General features: G+C 45.9%; 1 long non-coding RNA gene across 1 annotated transcript in view; it reads left to right on the top strand.

Moving 5' to 3' along the window:
- Nucleotides 1–18,221, top strand: part of LOC142747917 (uncharacterized) — a 79,285-nt gene extending 61,064 nt beyond the window's left edge. Inside the window, exons 2-3 of the long non-coding RNA XR_012882092.1 lie at nt 14,939–15,082; nt 18,162–18,221. This is a non-coding gene — a long non-coding RNA (uncharacterized LOC142747917). The remainder of the gene's footprint in view (nt 1–14,938; nt 15,083–18,161) is intronic.
- Nucleotides 18,222–25,516: the final 7,295 nt, after the last annotated feature.

Here is a 25,516-nt window from a genome sequence, read left to right as displayed (position 1 = left end):
TTACTCGCTGTATAATAGGATTACAATGTTCAGGGATCTATTTGGGGAGTAAACACATTGTAATATGGCTACGAACAAAGATAATCATTTGGAGTAATAATCCCGGGTTCTATGGTGACAAAATGATCGGTGTGGACTTGACCTGAATAAGTCGAGTCGTAACTCCCTTTAACATATGAACACCCCTTGATCCCCCTCTGACCAAGGAAAACTCAGACAATGGGGTGTGAGAAATGGCCAGATAACAGTAAAAAAAAATATTTTTTAATAGTCATGGATGACCAATCATAAATTAGGATGTGCAATAGATACAACCCCGTAATAATAACCACATCACCAAAGCAACCAGAGCCAGCATTGGGGAACCCCCAGTGCTAGCGACTAACAAATTCAATTGTATCTGCGTCCTTAGCTCCCTGCTCCGTCATTCACTCGGCTACAGGCCACGTTAGGACTGCAGCCTATAAAACGCTGGGACAGAATCCCTGCGCAGGCTGCGTGATTACGATGGTGGCTCATGCCAGAGCAGCTCCGTCCGTCGTGGGAACGGGGCTAGGTAAGTGCAATTTTTTAAAATTTGTTTGTCGGGCTGTATGGCACTATCTACAAGGGTGGGCTGTGTGACACTATCTACAAGGGATGCTGTGTGGCACTATCTACAAGAGGCTTTGTGTGGCCCTATCTACAAGGGGGGGGGGCTGTTTGTGGCACCAGATACAAAGGGGAGCTTTATGGCACCATCTACAAGGGGGGGCTTCAAAACGCCATCTACAAGAGGGGTCTGTGAGACCATCCAAAAGGGGGGTCTGTGTGGGAACATCTACAAGGGGGGTCGGTGTAGCACCATCTAAAAGGGGAGCTGTGTGTGGCACCATTTACAAGGGGGGGCTGTGTGGGGCACGATCTATAGGTTGTGTGTGGCAATATCTACAGGGGGCAGTGTGTGTGGCACTATCTACAGGGGGCAGTGTGTGTCACGATCTACAGGGGGCTGTATGTGGCACAATCTACAGGGGGCTGTGTGTGACACTATCTACAGGGGGCTTCGTGTGGCACTATCTACAAGGGGCTGTGTGTGGCACTATCTACTGGGGGACTTTGTGTGTTACTATCTGCAGACGGGTATGACATTATATACAGGGGGCACTGTGTGTGGCGCTCTCTACAGGGGAGGAGGGGTAGATGATCAACCCTCAAGACCCCCCCTTATTTTATGAGATCCTATTTTCTGAGATTTTGGGAGGGCCCTGATCATTGAACAGTATGGGCCCAAAATTTTGTAATGGCAGCCCTATCACCAACACTCAATTTGTTAGAACAGGTTTAATATTCTTATAATCTGAAGAAATGCATCAATTGAAGGGGTTTCTGTGTTTCTTTTTTGATTAATCTTGTATGTGCATGAAATACATACCATAGACTTACGTTACTGATTCTTGGCTGTTCCACCACTGATGGTTTCCTGGGCTTCCTGATGCTCCTTTATTTATAATCTGGGATCATGTCTGTCGTCCGTAACAATGTCAGATCACGCTGTGGTAGTGTGACAGACAATGTTATGGACGATACACTATGACACCAAATTATGAAAAAAAGAAGCATTGGGGACCCAAGAAACCATCAGTGGTGGTACAGCCAAAAATCAGTAACGTTAGTGGATGAATCTGACAACTTTTCCGATGTTTTCATTTTCTGTTAATACAAGCTTTAAAAAAATAAATAAATACAGAAAACCCCTTCAATTACAGAATAGATCCCGTCCACATTACCCTGCGTGACCTGCCCCACACCTTTTCCCTTCTGCTACTACAACAGTATTTGCAATGGGCTGCAAAATGCACTTCTATTCACTGTGCGCCAATTCCAAGAGGTGAGAAGCCGTCACCAAAATGTATGTATGCTAAACAAAGAAACGGAGCACTGAACAACCAAAATACACACAAAATATAAAAAGTTTATTGTAATAACATAAAGATTAAAATAAATTGACAAACATAAAAAGGTAAGTGGAGCTTCTCCCCTTATCTGTGACGTGCCAACACAGTAGCGCCTTCCCCTTCTCTGTGTGTTGGTGACGTGATGGAGTGGCTACCTGGCTCAGTTTGTTAGATAAGCCAGCCTCTTTTTCTGTCAAGGCTGAAGAGAGTAGCCCTCTGTAATAAAGATGGCTCATACTGAAAGAGGATAGCTCCTTGCTGACAGTCAAGGTGGGAAAGGAGATAACAGGTAATAAGGAGAGCAGGAGGAAGAGGGACGCTTGCAGACTAGACAGTGGGCTACTGTTTCCAGTAGTCACAAAGAAGGGCTGGCTGCCTGGTTGAGTTTATTAAGTAAGCCACGTCCATCACATCACGGAAACACAGAGAGAGAGGAGCTACCTGCATCCTGAGGCTGTGTCGACACGTCACTCCTAAGGGGAGTAGCTCTACTTCCAGGACCATGACAGCAGGGGCGTAGCTTGGGGGGGCAGGCGGGGCATGTGCCCCGGGCGCAAGGGAAGGGGGGGGCGCCGAAGAGCAGCTCATCGCTGCTGATAGGCGCCCCGTATGTTTACACAGCGGCGTTCTGACTGGGTTCTGTGACGGCCAGGGAGTGGACCAGTGCAGTCACCTGACCTGTCACCTGACCTCACGTCAGTGACATGAGGTCAGATGACTCAGGTCAGGGGACAGGTCCACTCCCGTGCTGCAGCCTCCCAGCATCTGCCTCCACTCTGCTCTCCTGTTACACACAGACGACGAGCAGAAGAGGAAGCTCCGCCCACAGCCCGTCCTGACCTGTCAGCAAGGAGACATGGTGAGTGTCTGTGTGTATATGTGTGTAGTGTGTATACAGTGTGTGTCTCTGTCTTAGTATGTGTATATGTTACAGTGTGTGTGTGTGTGTGTGTGTGTGTGTGTGTGTGTGTGTGTGTGTGTCTCTGCATGTGTGTGTCTCTTATATCTACTACATTATCTGTACTGTGAGTTATCACTGTGTTATCTGTGATGTTACATAGGACTGCAGGTAACACTACTACATTATCTGTACTCAGAGAGTTATCACTGTGTTATCTGTGATGTTACATAGGACTGCAGGTAACATCTACTACATTATCTGTACTCAGAGAGTTATCACTATGTTATCTGTGGTGTTACATAGGACTGCAGGTAACACTACTACATTATCTGTACTCAGGGAATTATCACTGTGTTATCTGTGGTGTTACATGGGACTGCAGGTAACACTACTACATTATCTGTACTCAGAGAGTTATCACTGTGTTATTTGTGGTGTTACATAGGACTGCAGGCAACATCTACTACATTATCTGTACTCAGAGAGTTATCACTGTTTTATCTGTGATATTACATAGGACTGCAGGTAACACTACTACATTATCTGTACTCAGAGAGTTATCACTGTGTTATCTGTGATGTTACATAGGACTGCAGGTAACATCTACTACATTATCTGTACTCAGAGAGTTATCACTATGTTATCTGTGGTGTTACATAGGACTGCAGGTAACACTACTACATTATCTGTACTCAGGGAGTTATCACTGTGTTATCTGTGGCGTTACATGGGACTGCAGGTAACACTACTACATTATCTGTACTCAGAGAGTTATCTCTGTGTTATCTGTGGTGTTACATAGGACTGCAGGTAACATCTACTACATTATCTGTGCTGTGTACATATGTGCCTGTGTGGGTATATATGGGTCTGTTTGTGAATGTGTCTTTGTGCTTGTATATTTGTGCCTTGTCTGTGTATTTATCTGCCGGTGTGTGCGTATATGTGTCTGTACGTCTATATATTTACCTGTATGTATATATTCCAGAATGTGTGTATGTATATTTGCCTGTATGTCTAAATATCTATCTTTATGTATGTACAGTATATATGTTCCAGCGTGTCTATATATGTGGTTAATTTTTGGTTTGTGTAGGGGGCGGCAATAGAGAGTCTCGCACAGGGCGCCATCCAAGCTAAGGCCGGCCCTGGCTGTCACCAACCCTAGTCAGAAGGAACTCCGCCGCTGCCTGCGCCGCATGACCTCCTCGGCTCCTCCGGTAAGTCACACCAGGCAGAGTGGAGAGTGGTAGCGGTAGGCTACCGCTCACCGCTCTGTTCACAGTGTGGCGCTAAGTACAAGGGGTGGGAGTGTGGCGCTATTTACAAGGGGGGGGGAGTGTGGCGCTATTTAAAAGGGGGGAATGTGGCACTATTTACAAGAGGGGGGAAATGTGGCGCTATTTACAAAGGGGCAGCGGGCTGTGTGTGGCGCTATCTACAGGGGGCTGTGTGTGGCCTCTTTAATTTATTTTCTTTTAATTTATTTTTATGTTAATTACATTATATAACTATATCGCTTGTAAAATGTAGAAATGCTTTTATACTCGAGTTACATTAAAAAAATTGTGAAAAACAATTACATCTCATTGATTGGTAGGGAAAGAAAACATGGCGAGGGGGAAGGAGATGTCGGGAAATAAGTTGGGGGGGGGGGGGCGCCAAACTGAATCTTTGCCCCGGGTGCAGGAGAACCTAGGTACGCCTCTGCATGGCAGGACAGGGAAATCTGGACATCTGTGCAGTTTTGAATAGGAAAGTATATTAGTGACTACATTTTACAATTGCTATACAATTGCTATACAACTCCTTTATTAAGCACTTTTAATAGTTATTTCAGAACTGTATCAGAGATTGCACATGCGTGTGCGATCTCTGCCACCAGTTACCTCTGCCACCTTTATATGGCAGACGGTAGTAAACAGGTTAAGAATGGGCCGCTACTCATTGGCCAGTGCTGTGTACTTGCCTCCAAGGCTAAAATTTACCAGCCAGTCCCTGATGCAGAGCATTGCAGCATGCTGTATATAGGGCAGTATAGCAAACTGGCCAGAGTGCCCATGCTGACCCCTGTCCACCATTGAAAGCGCCTGTAATGGGCACGTCAGAACTAATCATGGAGCAATGGACAAAGGTGGCCTGGTCTGATAAATCACATTTTCTTCATGTGGACAGCTGGGTGCATTGTGGCACAGCGCCAGGAGGCATTATGGGAAGAAGACAAGCCGGTGGAGGCAGTGTGATGCTCTGGGCAATGTTCTGCTGGCAAACCGTGTATCCTGACATTCATGTGGATGTGTCAGATACCATCTACTTAAACATTGCTGCAGACAAGTACCCCCTTTATGACAGCGGTACAAAGTGTTCAAGGTGATGACTTGTCTCCAAATTCCCCAGATCTCAATCCGATTGATCATCTGTGGGATGTGCTGGAAAAACAAGTCCGATCCATGGAGGCCTCACCTCACAATTTACAGGGCTTAAAGAGAACCTCCCCTTATTCCCCACCTCCTCCTGACTCCAGTGCTAAAAAAAAAAAATGTTATTGCCCCACGTGTAACGCTTCGTTTTACACCTAATATACTACTTTTGAGTAAAGGTACCGCATACCTCCCAACTTTCAAGTATCACTAAGAGGGACAACTAATGCTGTGCATGTAGCGGCAAATTTCTTTTAATCCATGCCTCTAATCCCACCCAATCACCCCCCATACACACACGGTTTAGCCCACACAGTATCATGCTCCGATAGTGCCTCCCACACAGTATAATGCCAAATAGCTGCCACCATACATTATAATGCCCCCAGAGATGCATCCATACAGTATAAAGCCAACACAGATGCCCCCATACAATATAATGCTAACACAGGTGCCCCTCATACAGTATAATCCCCACACAGATGCCCTCATGCAGTATAATGCCCAAACAAATTCCCCTATACAGCATAATGCCCCATAGCTGCCCCCATGCAGAATAATGCCCCCATCACTGCCCCATATAGTATAATGCCCCCAAACAGTATAATGCCCACACGGATGCACCATACTGTATAGTGCTCCATAGCTGCCCCCACACAGCTTAATGCCCCATACAGCATAATGCCCCATAGCTGCCCCTATACAGTATAATGCCCCATAGCTGCCCTTATACAGTATAATTCCCCCAAAGCTGTCCCAGTGTCACAATTGCCCTTGTAGATAGTGCCACAGTGCCCATGTAGATAGTGCCCCTATATAGTGCCACAGTGTCTATGTTGATAGTGACACACCCCCCTTGAAGATAGAGCCACCCCCCTGTAGAGACTCCCTATAGGAGCAGAATCCCCAGCCGGAGCTTGGGTGGGGGATTCTGCTCCTAGAGGGAAGCCCTGATGTCACTTGTTGCCGACTCTGGCAGGGGATTCCGCTCCACGAGGAGCCCCTGACGTCAATGACTATATATGGGCGGACAGCCCGGCCAGATCATCGGCAACGGGAATTGCACTCAAGGAGTAGCTACTGACGTCACTGTCCATATATGGACATACAGTTGACAGCGGGACATACACCTGGCCGCCTGAGACAGCGTGACACTGCCCAGGAATGCGGGACTGGCCCGCTATATCTGGGACAGTTGGGAGGTATGGAGACCATATCTCTCTTCAGTAGGAGTTGCCTCATCCATCACTGTGAGACTGTCCAGTCAGAGCAGACAGCCTAACAGTGCTGCAGAAGACCTGCTGATTTTGTGTGATCTACTGCAGGTCTTCTGAAGCTATCCACTCTGATTGGACAGTCTCACAGTGATGCACGAGGCAACACCTACTGAGGAGAGATGAGGTAGATAGATATGAGAGAGCAGGGGCGTAGCTAAAGGCTGATGGGCCCCGATGCGAAAAATCTTACTGGGCCCCCCCCCCCCCCCGCAAACTTCTCATGGCCGACGGTCCGCAGCTTTCAGCTGCATCGCTGGGTCTCCTAAGTGACCCAACAATGCAGCACTAGCAGCCGGGGCGTCACTAAGGCTGGGATCACACACCCTACTTCTGGACGTAATTCGGGCGTTTTAGCATTGAATTACGTCCGAAAATGCGGATCAAAAGCGTTGGCAAACATCTGCCCATTCATTTGAATGGGTCTTACGATGTTCTGTGCCGACGGTCATTTTTTTTTACGCGCCGCTGTCAAAAGGCGGCGCGTAAAAAAGATGCCCACGTCAAAGAAGTGCCTGTCACTTCTTCAGACGTAAATGGAGCCGTTTTCCATGGACTCCATAGAAAAACAGCTCCAATTACGTCCGTAATTGACGCAGCGAAAGACGCCTGCACATGCCATTACGGCTGAAATTACGGTGCTGTTTTCTCCTGTAAACAGCACCGTAATTTCAGCCGTAACAGACGCTGCCGTGTGAACAGACCCTCAGGGCTTAAAATGTCAGGGGAAATAGCCCCAATACATATGTGTCCGCCCCAAAAAAAAGTGTGTATATGAGACAGCATAGCATATCTATAGCACTACGACCCTATACACTATGGATAGGATTAGATACAGTGGCTCAGCAGACAGTATCACACATGATAGGCTTAGATACAGTGGCCCAGCAGACAGTATCACACATGATAGGATTAGATACAGCGGATCAGCAGACAGTATCACACATGATAGGATTAGATACAGTGGCTCAGCAGACAGTACCACACATGATAGGATTAGATACAGTGGCTCAGCAGACAGTACCACACATGATAGGATTAGATACAGTGGCTCAGAAGGCAGTATCACACATGATAGGATTAGATACAGTGGCTCAGCAGACAGTATCACACATGATCGGATTAGATATAGGGCCCAGCAGACAGTATCACACAAGATACAATTAGATACAGTGGCCCAGCAGACAGTATCACACATGATTGGATTAGATACACAGCTCAGCAGACAGTATCACACATGATTGGATTAGATACACAGCTCAGCAGACAGTATCACACATGATAGGATTAGATACACAGCTCAGCAGACAGTATCACACATGATTGGATTAGATACAGGGCCCAGCCCGCTGACATTGCGTCTCCAGCGCTGGACCCAGGATAGGTAAGAATAATAATTTTGCTTCTTTATGTGTTACTGATTATTTTTGTGTGTTTGTGTTTTTTTACAGGTTCGGTTGTTGGACTTCGGATTCGAGGACTTCAATGACGGCGTTTTTTTTTATTCTCAATAAAATGGTTAATGAGGGTTGTGTTTTTTTATTTCAATAAAATATTTTTTCTATGTGCTTGTACCTTTTTAAACGTTATTATCACCGCCTTAGTAATGGCCGCTGGCTGATTGACAACCTCCATTACTAAGGCGGTGCTTAATGTTAGCAGGTGCAGAGGCTAACACTAACCCCCATTATTACCCCGGTACCCACCGCCCCCAGGGGTACTGGGAAGAGCCGGGTACGAACCAGTACCCGACCATCTGTAGTGATGGTCGGACACTGGGGTGGCCGCAGGCTGGTATTATCAGGAGGGGAAAGGCCAAAAACAGTGGCCCTTCCCACCCTGGTGATGCTAGGCTGCTGCTGCTTTATTGTATCTGGCTGGTTATGAAAAATGGGGGGGACCCCACATTATTTTTATTTTTATTTCTTTTAAATGACGTGGGGTCCCCCCCATTTTTCATAACCAGCCAGATACAATAAAGCAGCAGCAGCCTAGCATCACCAGGGTGGGAAGGGCCACTGTTTTTGGCCTTTCCCCTCCTGATAATACCAGCCTGCGGCCACCCCAGTGTCCGACCATCACTACAGATGGTCAGGTACTGGATCGTACCCGGCTCTTCCCAGCACCCCTGGTGGCGGTGTGTACCGGGGTAATAATGGGGGTTAGTGTTAGCCTCTGCAGCGGCTAACACTAAGCCCCGCCTTAATAATGGATGCTGTCAATCAGCCGGCGGCCATTACTAAGGCGGTAGTAATATAGTTGAAAAAAAAACACAAAGACATAGAAAAAATATTTTATTGAAATAAAAAAAACCCGACACAGCCCTCATTAACCATTTTATTGATAATAAAAAAAAAGCCGTCATCGAAGTAGTCCTGGAATCCGACGTAGTCCAACGACCGAACCTGTAAGAAAACACACAAAAAATGATTAGTAACATGTGTTAGGCTTAGATACAGGGCCCATGTGTGATACTGTCTGTGGGACTCTGTATCTAAGCCTACCACAACGTAGGCTTAGATACAGGGTCCAGCAGACAGTAATCTTATACAGTATAAGATTACTGTGTGCTGGGGCCCTGTATCTAAACCTAGTGTGGTAGGCTTATATACAGGGCCCATCAGACAGGATCACACATGGGCCCTGTATCTAAGCCTACCATGTGATTGGCTTATATACAGGGCCCAGCAGACAGGATCACGCATGGGCCATGTATCTAAGCCTACTATGTGATTGGCTTAGATACAGGGCCCAGCAGACAGGATCACGCATGGGCCATGTATCTAAGCCTACCATGTGATTGGCTTAGATACAGGGCCCATCAGACAGGATCACGCATGGGCCATGTATCTAAGCCTACCATGTGATTGGCTTAGATACAGGGCCCAGCAGACAGGATCACGCATGGGTCATGTATCTAAGCCTATCATGTGATTGGCTTAGATACAGGGCCCAGCAGACAGGATCACGCATGGGCCATGTATCTAAGCCTACCATGTGATTGGCTTAGATACAGGGCCCAGCAGACAGGATCACACAATCTGTGATCCTGTCTCATGGGCCCCCTAAGCCTGCTACATCGTAGGCTTAGGGGTTGTGCAGTCCCTAAACATTGATGGCCTATCCTCAGGATAGGCCATCAATAGCTGATGTGTCTCTCGGAACCCGCAAATCAGCTGTTTTGAAGGGGCCGCAGCACTCGTACGAGAGCTGCTTCCCCTTCATTTCACTACTCGCTCACACTGTGAATCGCCGACACGGATTCACAGTGTGACCGGAATGAAGGGGAGCAGCTCTCGTACGAGTGCTGCGGCCCCTTCAAAACAGCTGATTGGCGGGTCCCGGGAGTCGGACCCCGCCAGTCAGGGCTATCTTACCTTCCTCTTCGGCCGCGGCGGGAGTTCTGTCATCTCGATGCTGTGCGCGGCGCATAGCGTGGTGACGTCATGCGCTGCGCACAGCGCTTGAAGTCAGGACCTCCGCTGCGATCCGGAACCAGGAAGGTAAGTAAAGTATGTTACTATAGTAACAGGGGCCCGCGACCCGAGTTACTATAGTAACTTTTTATTGATGTGGTGCGGGGGGCCGTGGGCCCCCTGGCTTCGGGGCCCGGTCGCAATTGCGACCGCTGCGACCCCTATAGCTACGCCAGTGTGAGAGAGATAGATAGATAGATAGATAGATAGATAGATAGATAGATAGATAGATAGATAGATAGATAGATAGATAGATAGATAGATAGATAGATAGATAGATGGATGGATGGATGGATGGATGGATGGATGGATGGATGGATGGATGGATGGACGGACGGACGGGTAGATAGATAGATAGATAGATAGATAGATAGATAGATAGATAGATAGATAGATAGATAGATAGATAGATAGATAGATAGATAGATAGATAGATAGATAGATAGATAGATAGATAGATAGATAGATAGATAGATAGATATGATGTAGATAGATAGAGAGATAGATAGACAGACAGACAGACAGACAGACAGACAGATATATGAGATAGATGATAAATAGATAGATCGGCACATAGACTCCCTGCGGCTTTGTACCAAGTATTCTGTCATATAGTGATATACACGGCTCTGTATTACAGAATACCGCCACAATATAACATCCGATGGAGCATACCACAATTATTTTTCTGAGGTAGGCCGCATAGAAGTCTATAGGTGCCATATTATAGATCCATACAACCAGGTGGGTTTATGGAACTGTATTCCAGCATATACATAAGGCCTTGCTGTTACATTAGGGTTTTTAGGAACAACCTGTTAAACGATATCCCTTTTATGTGATGCCTGTGAGATCTGGCAGTACTTAACACAAGTTAATAGACTCTTAAAGAAAACACCATAAAAAAAAAAGTCTCCCGGGCCTGAGATTACACGCTAGTGTGGGAGTGGGAACCTCTGCAATAACAACAGATGGATGTTTTCAAAAGAAAAACGGTGATAAGCTAGAAATGTACAAGAGATCAAAAATAATTATTTCATTTTAAGGCAAACACCTCAGAAGTTTGGAGGAAGCTATCAGCGTCATGGGGAGGAGATGGAGCTGGGATGATATCAAGACTTCTACTGCAGGCTATTTATTTCTAGCAACATTGAGACATCGAGTTATTAAAATATATCTAACCAGGGAACTCCACTAGCAATGTCATAATTTCCAAGGATCTGGCGTCAGTTTATGGCCCAAATCTACACCTACATAGCAGGCGTAGATTTGCAGCCACATGTATTCCCCCCAGTGTATATAAGCTTAAAGGAGTTCTACACTCTGGACAATCCCATTTTGTTAAAAGGTTCTCCGACAATAAGGTAATAACAGGGTGTCCCGCTAAAGGGACCTCAAGCGATCAGCTGTAATCTGTGGAGGAACCAAGAAACAAGTGTTCTATTCAGCTGCAGTGCCACCATGGGACAAATGAAGTATTACACAGTTCTTGTTCAAATCAATGGGCTGTCTGTGTAATGCATGGATGTGCCGGGTCCTCCAGAGAGAGACACTCTTTGTAGCCATGACTATGACTAAGAGATGAGGGGACTCCTCCTTTAACTTAGAACTCTCTAATAGGGTAGCATAATATCTTGAATTTCCCATGTCAGCCACAAAATTGTTATTGAATTTTATTATAAAATACTTTTAGTCCTGTTCTATAAGAACAGTCCCAACTAGGCATGACCATTAAATGCAGTAGAGATTCTTCAGTTAGACTTTGTTGTGAAGTTGTTAAATGGGGTTACTGGGACTTTAAAAAGGTATTCCCATCACAGACATTTATGGCATATCCACAGGATATGCCATAAATGTCCAATAGATGTTGGTCCCACCTCTGACACTTATCTCTAGAATGGGACCATTGACCCACGTCTTACCTTGTCCTGCTGTTGCTGTGCATCAGTCACTGAGTTACGAGGTGTCCGGGGGTCCGGAAACAGTCGAGCTTGCTGAGCTACTCTGTTTTCGTAACTCCCATAAGGGGAATGCTCCCGAGTCAGTGGTGAGAGAGCATCAACATCGGAACAAGGTACAACCGGGGTCAGGGGGCCCCGTTCCAGAGATATGCCATAAATGTCTGAGATGGAAACACCCCTTTAATATTGATGGCCAAATATTAGTATAGGCCATCTAAATTTGATCGCTAATGAGCAAAGTAAAGTGGCTGCAGCCCCTTCATTCTTTATCCAGCGCCGTGGTGCAGGGAAAAACCGAGGAGTCGCAGCATTAGGACATGCCATCTCTTTCTAATCAGTGGGTGTCAACCACAAGGACCACCACCAATCCTAAGAATGAAGGGGAAAGGGGAAAGTGGGTGTCAACCACTGACCACCAGCTCTGTAGGGAACTGCAGGGGAAAATAAAAAAAGGCTGCAAGTACCAAAGCAGAAAAAATCTTTACATAAATCGCAGTGCAATATAAAGCATAAAGTAATAATCACATAATATCACATGCAATAAAACCCTATGAGGAATTATCGATCATAATAGTGTGGTCACATGAGGTGCGTAGCTATAGGGGGTGCAGAGGTAGCAGTTGCACACAGGCCCGAGTGTTTGAAGACACCTGTATTATAAATGGCACATGGTAGGTGGGTGGCCCTGTTACGGACTTTGCATCGGGGTCCAGGATCTTCAAGTTACCCCTCTTTACCCACATGCCACCTTATAGGGATACATTAGGCGCAATAGCCTGCAGTTCCTTACTGGACACAAGTGGCGGATTATCAGAATTCTGGACAATTGAATAGGGGAATAGAGGGATTTTACTATAAAATGTAAAATCTGAATGAAATATTATGTGTCGCATTAGAAAAAGCAGAACGTGTCTCTGCCTGTCACAACACCTCAGACACAGCTACAAGGATCGGATCCAGCTTCCCCCAGATTATGGTCATACATCAAATCCGTTCCACATGGTGTCTCATTGAGGGAAAGACATAAATCCTCCTTTGTTTTGACACTAAGTGGATAAATCCATCTAACTAAAGTGAGTGTGAATGTGATAGCTGCATCATTATGTCAACTTCTCGATATGTTTTCTAATCGGCTCCTTTACTTTATATTAGATAGCGGAAACGTATTCTCCACTGAGTGTCAGGATAGCATGAAATCTATACGCATTCACACATAGAGAGTTTTCCTTTAAATCCAAATAATAATGTAAAAAAATAATAAAAAATATAATAATAAAATCAGCGAAAAATCCACACTGCAGCAGAGGTGTCCTATGGGCCTCCTAATGCACAATGGTCCACGTGTAACTGCAACCTCTGTCCCCTCTAGCCAAAAGTATGTGGTCCCCTAACTATCACTACCTACTGTATATGAGCTTGTTGGACATCCTATTCCAAAACCACGGGCGTTCATATGGAGTTGGCCCCATTTTGCTCCTGTGCCCACTCCATCATTGCGTTGTAAAAGTACGGTGGCTTGCGGGAACGATCTGCTCACTGTGACTTACTATTATGGAGTATGGTGGCAAAGGGTTAAAGTGGTTGTCCCATGAAGGATCCCCATGGGATAGCGGCTATGAATGGCCACCATGTCATACAACATTGACCCAACAGGGGCTGCTTTGTGACGTAACTGATGAGGATGTCCGGGACATGGGCTTGTGGTCACAGAGGGCGCATCCTCTTAATTACTGAAGGGGCACCCCTGGCCCTAATAGCCTGGGCACCCAGAGCCTGAATTTATGGAAAGGCAAGCTACACAGGATGCTGCCACCTTACCTAGTTTATTGATTGGACTGTGTTATTTAGGCAACTTTCTGGCAGTGTTATTGGAGTGCCTTACAGCAATGGTATTTGGGCAATGTATGACTGTATTATTTGGGCACTAAATGGTACATAATTACAGGGCTCAGTAGTGCAACTACCACTGTAGCAGCCATACTGATTGCTACGGTGCTTTAGAATCATTGTGTGTCGGCACACAGAAATTAGGGGAACCCGGGTTTAAGGAGCTGTAAGTAAATAGTCGGGTCTGGTCTGGGGTCTGAATTTATTTTAAAATCTAGAGTCTGAATTTTTGTGCTGGTCTGGTCTGGAGTTAATTCATGGGTCTGGTTTGGCGTCTGATCTGAAGTTTGATGCCTTCCATGACCCCATCTTGCATTTTCTACTGAGGTAGCTTATAGTGTGTGGTACCATTGTCCCAGCATGCTCTGATCATTAGTCAGGTTAGGCTGGGAGTTGTAGTTTTACAAGAGTTATGATAGCTGTTCTGTGATACTACAACTCCCATTGTAGTCTGATGATGATGATGATGATGATGATAAATTGTCAGGCCATGCTGGAAGTAGTACTTTAACACCTGCGTTTTTTAGTACCGCAACCCAGTCAGCAAGTGTGTCCTCACCCTAAATTTCACATGGATCTGTTAAATGCTAGGAGCGGGAAGGTGCATTAAAAAAAATTGCTATGGGTCCCAGCAAATTCTAGTTATGCCCCCATGGGACTTTAATAGAAGGTGGTGCATAAGGCCCTACCCATCCTAAGGCCGCTGATGGTCAGGAGATTGCATACTCATGTGTACAGCAGTCTGTACGCTGTGAATGATATAGAGATCTCCACACTACTAAGCTGCTACTGCTGGAAGTTGTGACCTAGTTCTTCTCTTTGGCAAGAAACTACTTAGATACTGTAAATAGGTCATTATTATCTCAACTTGACAGATGTTTTAATGAACATATACAGGTACATGTAATAACCCAGTAGTGTAAGGGAGAGTTGTATGGAACATTTCATGCCGGGGCAAGTCTGTCCTGGTGTCTCGGCGCGTTTCTTCTGTATTGTGTTGTGTTTGTGTTCTATGTTCACGAAGGATTAAAACAAAAGTGACAAGATTTATTGTTGCAGTATAAATGTCTCTATTGTTTCAGCTTGTTGCACAATAATGGCTAATGGAGCGCAAGCCACAGAGCAAATCAGATCAAACATGAAGAAGGCAGCGCATGTTCACAATTAGAAGACCTGCACAAAACATAAAAGAGAAATTGAAGGTTTTACTTGGGGCAGCAACAAAGGTGATTTTTGTTCGAGCTTTGATATAGTTTCAGGAATAAGTCACATGAAAATATAAACTCCCTTTGATGCATCCAAGGTCATTGTAAACATGAGTTACCTGAGCCGACCTTGCAATGCTATACCTAACGCTGAATCCTATACAAAGAAAAATAAAATAATAATGGGGCTCTATCAGGGACAGTTTTAGGGGGTGGAAATCCTGGAGCAAATTATTATTTGAAAATTGAAGTAGAATCCCACAATCCTCCATTAGTCACACTTTACGGAACACTTTCTTATACAGGCCTCAGGGTAGCCACCTCCAAATATGCGCTGGTTACTAGTGCCCTCCCAGGGGCTGACTTAACTTTTCCCGCACTGACCCAGCAATGGCTCCGAATAAGAGCATGTTGTATTTCACAGTTTCTCTCCCCGCAACAAAAACACAAATTCCTAGGTACAGCACACATCAGGGACTCCAGGACTTCAGCACACTTATTTCCTGTCTGGTGTGCTTTCCCCTTTCATGTTTCCTATCCAGGGTGCTCTCCCCTTCCTGTTTTATGTCCAGTGTGCTCTCCCCTTCACTTTATAGCTTAGTGTGCTCTATCATTCCCCTTCCTGTTTTCTGTCCAGTGTGTTCTACCATTCCTATTTCATTTCTAGTGTACTCTTACCTTCCCCTTCCCGTTTTCTGTTCAGTGTGCTCTCCTCCTTCCCTTCGTATTTTCTGTCCAGTGTGCCCTTCCCTTCCCCTTTCTAAATCCTGTCCAGTTTGCTCTCCCCTTCCTGTTTTATGTCCAGTCCGCTCTCCCCTTCCCCTTTCATTTTCCTGTCCAGTATGCTTTGCTCTTCCCCTTCCTGTTTCCTGTTCTGTGTGTACTCCCCTTCTTGTTTTATGTCCAGTGTGCTCTCCCCTTCCACTTCTAGTGTCCTGTCCAGTGTGCTCTTCCCTTCCTGTATCCTTTTTAGTGTACTCCTCCATTCCCCTTCCTGTTGTCTGTCTGGTGTGCTCTCCCCTATACACTACCGTTCAAAAGTTTAGGGTCACTTAGAAATTTCCTTCTTTTTGAAAGAAAAGCACAGTTTTTTTTCAATGAAGATAACATTAAATTAATCAGAAATACACTCTATACATTGTTAATGTGCTAAATAACTATTCTAGCTGCAAACGTCTGGTTTTTAATGCAATATCTACATAGGTGTATAGAGGCCTATTTCCAGCAACCATCACTCCAGTGTTCTAATGGTACATTGTGTTTGCTAACTGTGTTAGAAGGCTAATGGATGATTATAAAACACTTGAAAACCCTTGTGCAATTATGTTAGCACCGCTGTAAACAATTTTGCTGTTTAGAGGAGCTATAAAACTGACCTTCCTTTGAGCTATTTGAGAATCTGGAGCATTACATTTGTGGGTTCGAATAAACTCTCAAAATGGCTAGAAAAGAGAGCTTTCATGTGAAGCTCGACAGTCTATTCTTGTTCTTAGAAATGAAGGCTATTCCGTGCGAGAAATTGCCAAGAAACTGAAGATTTCCTACAACGGTGTGTACTACTCCCTTCAGAGGACAGCACACACAGGCTCTAACCAAAGTAGAAAGAGAAGTGGGAGGCCCCGCTGCACAACTGAGCAACAAGACAAGTACATTAGAGTCTCTAGTTTGAGAAATAGACGCCTCACAGGTCCTCAACTGGCAGCTTCATTAAATAGTACCCGCAAAACGCCAGTGTCAACGTCTACAGTGAAGAGGCGACTGCGGGATGCTGGTCTTCAGGGCAGAGTGGCAAAGAAAAAGCCATATCTGAGACTGGCTAATAAAAGGAAAAGATTAATATGGGCAAAAGCACACAGACATTGGACAGAGGAAGATTGGAAAAAAGTGTTATGGACAGACGAATCAAAGTTTGAGGTGTTTGGATCACACAGAAGAACATTTGTGAGACGCAGAACAACTGAAAAGATGCTGGAAGAGTGTCTGACGCCATCTGTCAAGCATGGTGGAGGTAATGTGATGGTCTGGGGTTGCTTTGGTGCTGGTAAAGTGGGAGATTTGTACAAGGTAAAAGGGATTTTGAATAAGGAAGGCTATCACTCCATTTTGCAACGCCATGCCATACCCTGTGGACAGCACTTGATTGGAGCCAATTTCATCCTACAACAGGACAATGACCCAAAGCACACCTCCAAATTATGCAAGAACTATTTAGGGAAGAAGCAGGTAGATGGTATTCTATCTGTAATGGAGTGGCCAGCGCAGTCACCAGATCTCAACCCCATAGAGCTGTTGTGGGAGCAGCTTAACCGTATGGTACGCAAGAAGTGCCGATCAAGCCAATCCAACTTGTGGGAGTGCCTTCTGGAAGCATGGGGTGAAATTTCTCCCGATTACCTTAGCAAATTAACAGCTAGAATGCCAAAGGTCTGCAATGCTGTAATTGCTGCAAATGGAGCATTCTTTAACGAAAGCAAAGTTTGAAGGAGAAAATTATTATTTCAAATAAAAATCATTATTTCTAACCTTGTCAATGTCTTGACTATATTTTCTAGTCATTTTGCAACTCATTTGATAAATATAAGTGTGAGTTTTCATGGAAAACACAAAATTGTCTGGGTGACCCCAAACTTTTGAACGGTAGTGTATGTTTCCTGAACAGTGGGCTCTCCCCTACCTTTTGTCTTTTTTAATCAGTATGCTCTCCCCCTTTCTTCTATTTGTCCAGTGTGCTCTCCCCTTCTTGTTTCCTGTCAAGTGTGCTTTCCCTTTCCTGTTTCATGTCAAGTTTGCTCTACCCCTCCCTGTCCTGTTTCCTGTCTAGTGTGCTTCCCCCTTCCTGTTTTCTGTCCAGTGTGCTATACCTTTCCCCTTCCTGTTTTCTGTCCAGTGTGCTATACCTTTCCCCATCCTGTTTTCTGTCCAGTGTCCTTTTCCCTTAAAGGGAATGTATCCCCTATACTTTTTTTTCCTAATTAAAACCATATAGCAAAATATAATCCTTTTTCAAATCTGTTTTTATTTTTATTCTATTTTCTGTACATGATTATGGTAAAAGCCATCTTGCCTGAGCTATTGTTAACAGCCTTTATATGCATTGCAGTAGCCATATGGGCCAGAGAAACCTGTGAACATAAAGTAACCCATTGACTTCAATGAGAGAGTTTTCTAGGCATGCTCTGTGACCTGTGCAAAGTTCATTGTGCAGGAAGAGATTGGAGGTGAGCTGTGTCGATCACATATTGACAATGGTGGATACAGTGTTACCTATCTGTGTAATCCTGCCTGGGATAATAATGAGAAGATGTTGAAAAATGATCTCTACAGAACAGGAAGGATTGATCTATTATGAATGTTGGTTCCTGTGTTATCTATATATAGGTGTTACCTGTCAGTGTAATCCTGCCTGTGATAATAATGAGATGACTGCTGAGAAGTGATTTCTACAGAACAGGAAGGGTCAGCCTAATATGAATGGTGGTTCCTGTGTTATCTATATATAGGTGTTACCTATCATTGTAATCCTGCCTGTGATGATAATGAGATGACTGCCGAGAAGTGATCTCTATAGAATAGGAAAGTTCAGTCTATTATGAATGGTGGATCCTGTGTTATCTATAAATATAGAGGTTTTACCTGTCAGTGTAATCCTGCCTGTGATAATAATGAAATGAATGCTGGAAGTAATCTCTACAGAACAGGAAGGGTCGGTCTATTATGAATGGTGGATCCTGCATTATCTATATATAGGTGTTACCTGTCAGTATAATCCTGCATATGATGATAATGGGATGACTGCTGAGAAGTGCTCTCTATGGAATAGGAAGGGTTAGTCTATTATGAAAGGTGGATCCTGTGTTATCTATATATAGGTGTCACCTCTAAGTGTAATCCTGCCTGTATTGATAATCAAATGATGGATGACAAGTGATCTCTACAGAACAGGAAAGATCAGGCTATTATGAATGGGGGATCCAGTGTTATCTATATGTAGGTGTAATGACAAGTAGGGTTGTGGTCAATAGTGACCATGGCTTCTAAATGGTTTGAAAGAAGGAGAGGACCCTTTTTTATCACCTCATCAGCACCTCTATGATTTGATCGTTGGGTGCCAATGGGTTGCCATGGTAGACGGGTGCCTAAATGTAACGTCCGTGGTCGCTGACCACGAACTCCTTCTGTCCAGTCGATCTCTTCTCTCCAGAGATGTCTGCACGTGCGGCCGTCCTGTTCCACAGTGACCACCAGGGTGCACTTGCGAGCTCAGTCCAGACTTAAGGAGCCAAAGCGCACAAAGGTGGGAGATTGAGCTGATTGCTCCCAGAGCACCCTGGGCTATAAGAAGGGCTGTCCCCCTCCCTGCAATGCCTGAGCGTTGTTGTCGTACCCTAGTCTGTCTAAGCAAATAGTCTCCTAGTGTTTCCCAGTTCCCAGTGTTTCCCGTTCCTGCTACCTGTAACCTGTATCCCGTGCTATCCTGGTCGAGTACCATGTTGAGCTGACGTCGTGCTGTGCTGTATACCACGCCTGTTTTGCTACACTATGCCTGGAGCCTGCCTAGTCCCAGCCGAGCCTGTCTTGCTACTGTCTGAGCTACCACAGGTACACTATATGAACTATAGACTGTGACCTGTGTCCTGTTGGCCAGCTGTCATACCGTCAAGGTGGTACGGCCAAGTGGGTCCACATACCCAACGTGACAGGACGCTTCGGCCATGGACCCCGCTGGTCAATCCAAGACCATGATGACATCACAAGAGATGCGGGCAGATATTCTAGACCTCCGGTCTCAACAGGACCAACTCCTCCAGACCTTGAACATTATTGCACGTCGGCTGGAGGTGCAAGCTGCCGATCTTTCCGCTACACCTCCTGGCAGTCCTGATCTTCTGACTACACCTCATGGCAGTGCTGATCCCCGATTTTCTTTGCCACTTTCTGACCGCTATGATGGAGACGCAAGGACCTGCCGTGGATTTTTGAACCAGTGCCAGATACACTTTTACACTTTAGCATGTATGCATGGGCATTTCTCTCTGATGGCGCAAGGGTCGATTTCATCGTCTCTCTCCTCACTGGCAGGGCGAATCCTATCTGGGAGAGACAAGGAACAGAGACTCGTGAATTCCAGGGGTTCCTCCGGACATTTTGCACGGTGTTTGAGGAGCCTGGACGAGTCTCATCTGCAGCTGAACCTACGCTAGGGAGACACCTCCATGGCGGGAGAACTGTTGTGGAACAATGAGGCCCTGGTGGCTACATTCTGGCAGGGACTGTCTCCTAAGATTAAGAACGAGCTTGCCGCCCAAGATCTACCGTCTACCTTGGATGACCTCATCCTTCTGGCCGCCCGGATTGATATAAGGATCCGAGAACGGCTGCAAGAAGCTCGTTGGGAGAAAGGACTCCCTAGTCCGGTCCCTACTTTGCAGCAACCCCTGCTGTCCTCAGATGCCGATCCTCCTAAGGAGTCTGTGAGGACGGACCAGTTTCAGCTATCTACCCAGGAGTGACAACAAGACGCATCTCGGGACTCTGTCTATATTGCAGCCATCTTGTGCGTCTGTATCCCCAATAGCCCCAGAGCCTAGGGTTGGTGGGAGAGACAACCTTTGGTAAAGAAGGACTTTCGTCTAAATTGTCTATTCCTGTGACCATATTGTCCGGCGAGAAAATGCATCGGGTCTCTGCGTATCTGGACTCTGGATCCGCTGCTAATTTCATTCGTAGAGACCTGGTGGATCTTCTCCAATTGCCCACTACCCCTCTGGAGAGGCCATTGATGGTTGCATCTGTAAATGGACTACCTCTGCCAGACCCAATTATAGTTGTGACCAAGCCGCTGAGGCTCCAAGTAGGAGCCCTCCACTCCAAGCTCCTCTCGTTCTTTGTCCTGCCCAAGGCCGTCAACCCCGTGCTGCTGGCTCTGCCTTGGCTCCGACTACATGCCCCAGTCCTAGACTGGAATTCTGGAGAGGTTCTCCAGTGTCTCAACCGTTGCCTGGTACAGATTCGTTCGGCTCAGCCTCCTCTGCCTCGGTCCTTGGCAGATTGCCTCGTCATTATTCTGCATTTTCGGACGTCTTCAGCAAGAAAGAGGCGGAGACGCTGCCCCCACATGGGGCGTATGACTGTCCTATCTAACTAGTTCCTGGTGCTTCCCTTCCTCATGGTAGGGTATATCCTCTCTCCTTGCCAGAGACTCTGTCCATGTCCGCCTATGTTAAAGAGAACTTGGAGAGGGGCCTCATACGGTAGTCTTCCTCCCCGGCAGGAGCCGGGTTCTTCTTCGTCAAGAAAAAGGATGGTTCTCTGCGTCTTTGCATCGACTACCGGGGTCTCAACCAGATCACGGTGAAAAATAGGTATCCGTTGCATGGGGCTTACAACCTAATCCGGATTTGCCAGGGTGACGAATGGAAAACTGCATTTAACACCCGTGATGGACACTATGAATATCTAGTAACGCCCTTCGGCCTGTGTAATGCTCCCGCGGTCTTCCAGGATATCGTTAATGACATCTTCCGCAACCTCCTCTATGTTTGTGTTGTGGTCTATCTTGATGACATCTTGATTTTTTTCTCCAGATCCAATGACTCATTGGAGACATGTCCGTCAAGTTTTTCTGCGCTAAAGGGCCAATTGCCTGTACGTCAAGTTGGAGAAGTGCGTATTTGAGAAAGATGCTCTACCCTTCCTGGGCTGCATCATCTCGAATCAAGGTCTCAAGATGGATCCTGAAAAGGTAAAATCCGTCCTGGAATGGCCACACCCTCAAGGCTTGAGGGCCATACAGCGCTTCCTGGGATTCACCAATTTCTACAGAGAGTTCATTCCGAACTGCTCCTCACTGACATGTCCTATCTCTAACCTCAACAAGAAAGGCATGAATGCCAAGGTGTGGACTCCAGAAGCAGAGTCCGCATTTAATAGCCTGAACAGTGCCTTCACGTCAGCCTCTATCTTCCATCATCCAGATGTTTCTCGACAATTCTCGTTGGAGGTGGACGCCTCCTCTGTCGGTGCTGGTGCACTCCTGTTCCAGAGAGGTTCCAAGGGAAAGTCAATGGTATGTGGCTATTACTCCAAGCTCTTCTCTTACGCAGAACGCAACTACTCGATTGGGGATCGGGAGTTACTGGCCATCAAATTGGCTCTGGAGGAGTGGAGACATCTATTAGAGGTCGCAGCTCATCCCATCTTGATATTTACGGACCACAAGAACCTCACTTATCTCCAGATGGCCCAACGACTGAATCCTCGTCAGGCCAGGTGGTCTCTGTTCTTTGCCCGGTTCCAGTTTGAGCTCCACTACAGTCCGGCCGACAAGAATGTGAGGGCCGATGCCTTGTCCAGGTCATTCGAGAAAGAGGACACTATGGAGTCTCCACAGAGTATCATTAACCCATCCTGCATCATCCCTGTCAACCCTCTGCAAGTTAGAGACATTCCCCCGGGGAGGACTTTTGTGCGTCTGGCGGACAGAAGAAGAATCCTCCGCTGGGGACACAGTTCCAAATTGGCAGGTAACGCGGGCGCCCGTAAGACCCAAGACCTGATTGCCTGTCAGTTCTGGTGGCCCATACTGCCCAAAGACATCACGGACTTTCTCTCCTCCTGCACGGTTTGCGCAGCAAATAAAGTTGCCCACTCCAAACCGGCTGGTCTGCTCCAGCCGTTGCCTGTGCCCAATGCCCCCTGGCAACATATTGCTATGGACTTTGTCCCGGACCTGCCTCTCTCTGCTGGTTGCAGTATCGTCTGGGTGGTGGTGGACCGATTCTCCAAAATGGCTCATTTCGTTCCACTGACCGGCCTACCGTCCGCTTCCCGACTGGCCAATCTCTTCATCCAGCACATCTTCCATCTGCACGGCTTGCCTCTACATATTGTGTCGGATCGGGGGGTTCAGTTCACCTCTAAGTTCTGGAGAGCCCTCTGCGTACTCCTCGGTGTGACGTTGGATTTTTCCTCTGCCTACCATCCCCATTCCAATGGTCAAGTCGAGAGAATAAACCAGATTATGGAGAACTATCTACGACACTTTATCTCCAGGCAGCATGATGACTGGGTGCAGCTGCTTCCTTGGGCTGAGTTCTCCTACAAAAACCATACTAGTGAGTCCACCGCTAAGAGTCCATTCTTCATTGGCTATGGCCAACATCTTTGTATACCTCTTCCTGTTTCCACTACGTCCCAGGTGCCTGCAGCTGACTCTGCATTCAGGGACTTTCTACAGATCTGGCAGCAGACTCGATCTTCTATTCTGCTGGGGGTCGACCGCATGAAGAGAAAGGCAGACACAAGAAGACGAGAGCTTCCCCAGTTCCTTCCAGGTACTAAGGTCTGGCTGTCCTCTAGGAATATCCAGCTATAGGTGCCATCTTGCAAGTTTGCTCCCAGGTTCCTTGGACCCTTCGAAATTTTGCAACAAATCAACCCTGGTTGCTCCAAACTTCGGCTGCCTCCTACCCTCAAGATCCCCAACTCCTTCCATGTCTCCCTGCTGAAACCGGTTCATCAGAGACTTTTGAGGTTAAGGAGATCCTCGACACTAAAAAAGTAACAGGAAGAACCTTTTATTTAGTGGATTTGGAAGGGGTTTGGTCCAGAAGAGAGGTCATGGGAGCCAGAAAAGAATCTCAATGCTCCTACCCTCATTAAGAGGTTTCTCTCTCATTGTTGTCCCAAGAGGAGGGGGCGTATGAGGGGGGATACTGTAACGTCCGTGGTCGCTGACCACGAACTCCTTCCATCCAGTCGATCTCTTCTCTCCAGAGATGTCTGCACATGCGGCCGTCCTGTTCCACAGTGACCATCAGGGTGCGCTCGCGAGCTCAGTCCAGACTTAAGGAGCCAAAGCACACTGGTGGGAGATTGCGCTGATTGCTCCCTGAGCACCCTGGGTTATAAGAAGGGCTGTGCCCCTCCCTGCAATGCCGGAGCGTTGTTGTCGTACCCTAGTCTGTCTAAGCAAATGGTCTCCTAGTGTTTCCCAGTTCCCAGTGTCTCCTGTTCCTGCTACCTGTAACCTGTATCCCGTGCTATCCTGGTCAAGTACTGTATATGACCGAGAAGAGAACAAATGCCAATACACAAGAACATTTAGAAAAATGAGCAAAATATTTTATTCAAAATAACATATACATACAAGAATGATAAAAAGAATCCATGAACCAACAGGTTAAAAAGACCAAACCGCCATACAATGTATAAGGAAGGTAACGTCTGAAGTTGACGTGTAATAATAACAACCAAGAGATATGATCTAATAATCAGGGTACATACATGCATGAGTATGAAATGAAACATTAATGAAAAAATGCAAGAAAATATGTGAACATCAAGCACATACCCATAGATCAACCGGATGGAAGCACGGCGATGTGTCTGCCCCAACGCGCGTTTCGGCGCAACTGCCTTCGTCTGGGGGTAGCGTTTTAAATGATGTGTATGCCACTATATATGGGGATGGACCAGCCAATCGTAGAATAAAAAAGAGGGGGGAGAAGCCCAAGTATAAACATGTAATAATACATGTTTCGCTGCATGTTTACCGGTCGCTTACCTCGTGGTGAAGCCGGTGGCCGCACCTACCAGGACCGCCAATCACGAGAGGCCAGGGTCGGATGCACGCCATCGCGTCAGAGGACGCGGTCACGTGGATCCGAAACCCGGCGCATCATGAGGGCGGAACGGAGGCCGGGCACCCCTCTACCAATCAGAAGGAGCGACACAGCGAAAAGGTAAGTAACCCAGGATAGGACAGTGTATACCAACTTGGACGTGAAGCCAAATTATGCAAAACGTCAAAAACAACGTATATTTCAGTATAACGCACATATAAACAGACAAATGTGAATGAAATATAACATTATGACAAAAGACAACTTAAAGAAGCATGAATGCTAAATAACACTGCGGTGAAGAAATGATGAAATAATGTGATCCGTGAAGTGATACTGAATGAATTTTAATGAATCGTGAGGAAGAAGACAAATGCACTGAAAAACAGTGCGTAAGTATTAGAAGCAAGAAAAAATGAATAATAAATAAATTCCTGCGTCAGTAGGGTGATAAATAATGAGTACATACAAAAATACGTGAAGAAAAAGTATATGAATGAAAATAAAAAATATATTAAGTGAGGGAATGTGTGTATGTGTCTGTGTATGTTGTGAAAAAGTAAGTGAAAGTGAGTAGAGTGAATAATGCCCAATGAATGAGCAGTGCAATAGCAGAGAAAAGAGAAGAATAATTGCGTTTATATGTATGTGTTTATAAGCACAAAAATGAGGTAAATAAATATTGAAAAAGTGACAATATAGAATTAAGTTTAATCTAACATCTTTTAATAAAATAGGTTAGAGGTGCACAAAATATTACACTAATGGTTGTATTGATGAAAAAACCAAGATGACACACAAGTGTAGATGAAAATTTGTATGAATAACTGGT

Source organism: Rhinoderma darwinii, chromosome 1, assembly GCF_050947455.1.
Source record: "Rhinoderma darwinii isolate aRhiDar2 chromosome 1, aRhiDar2.hap1, whole genome shotgun sequence".
NCBI classification, from domain to species: domain Eukaryota; kingdom Metazoa; phylum Chordata; class Amphibia; order Anura; family Rhinodermatidae; genus Rhinoderma; species Rhinoderma darwinii.
Note: the sequence above shows the minus strand (reverse complement) of the source record. Positions and strands in the feature narration are given on the sequence as shown.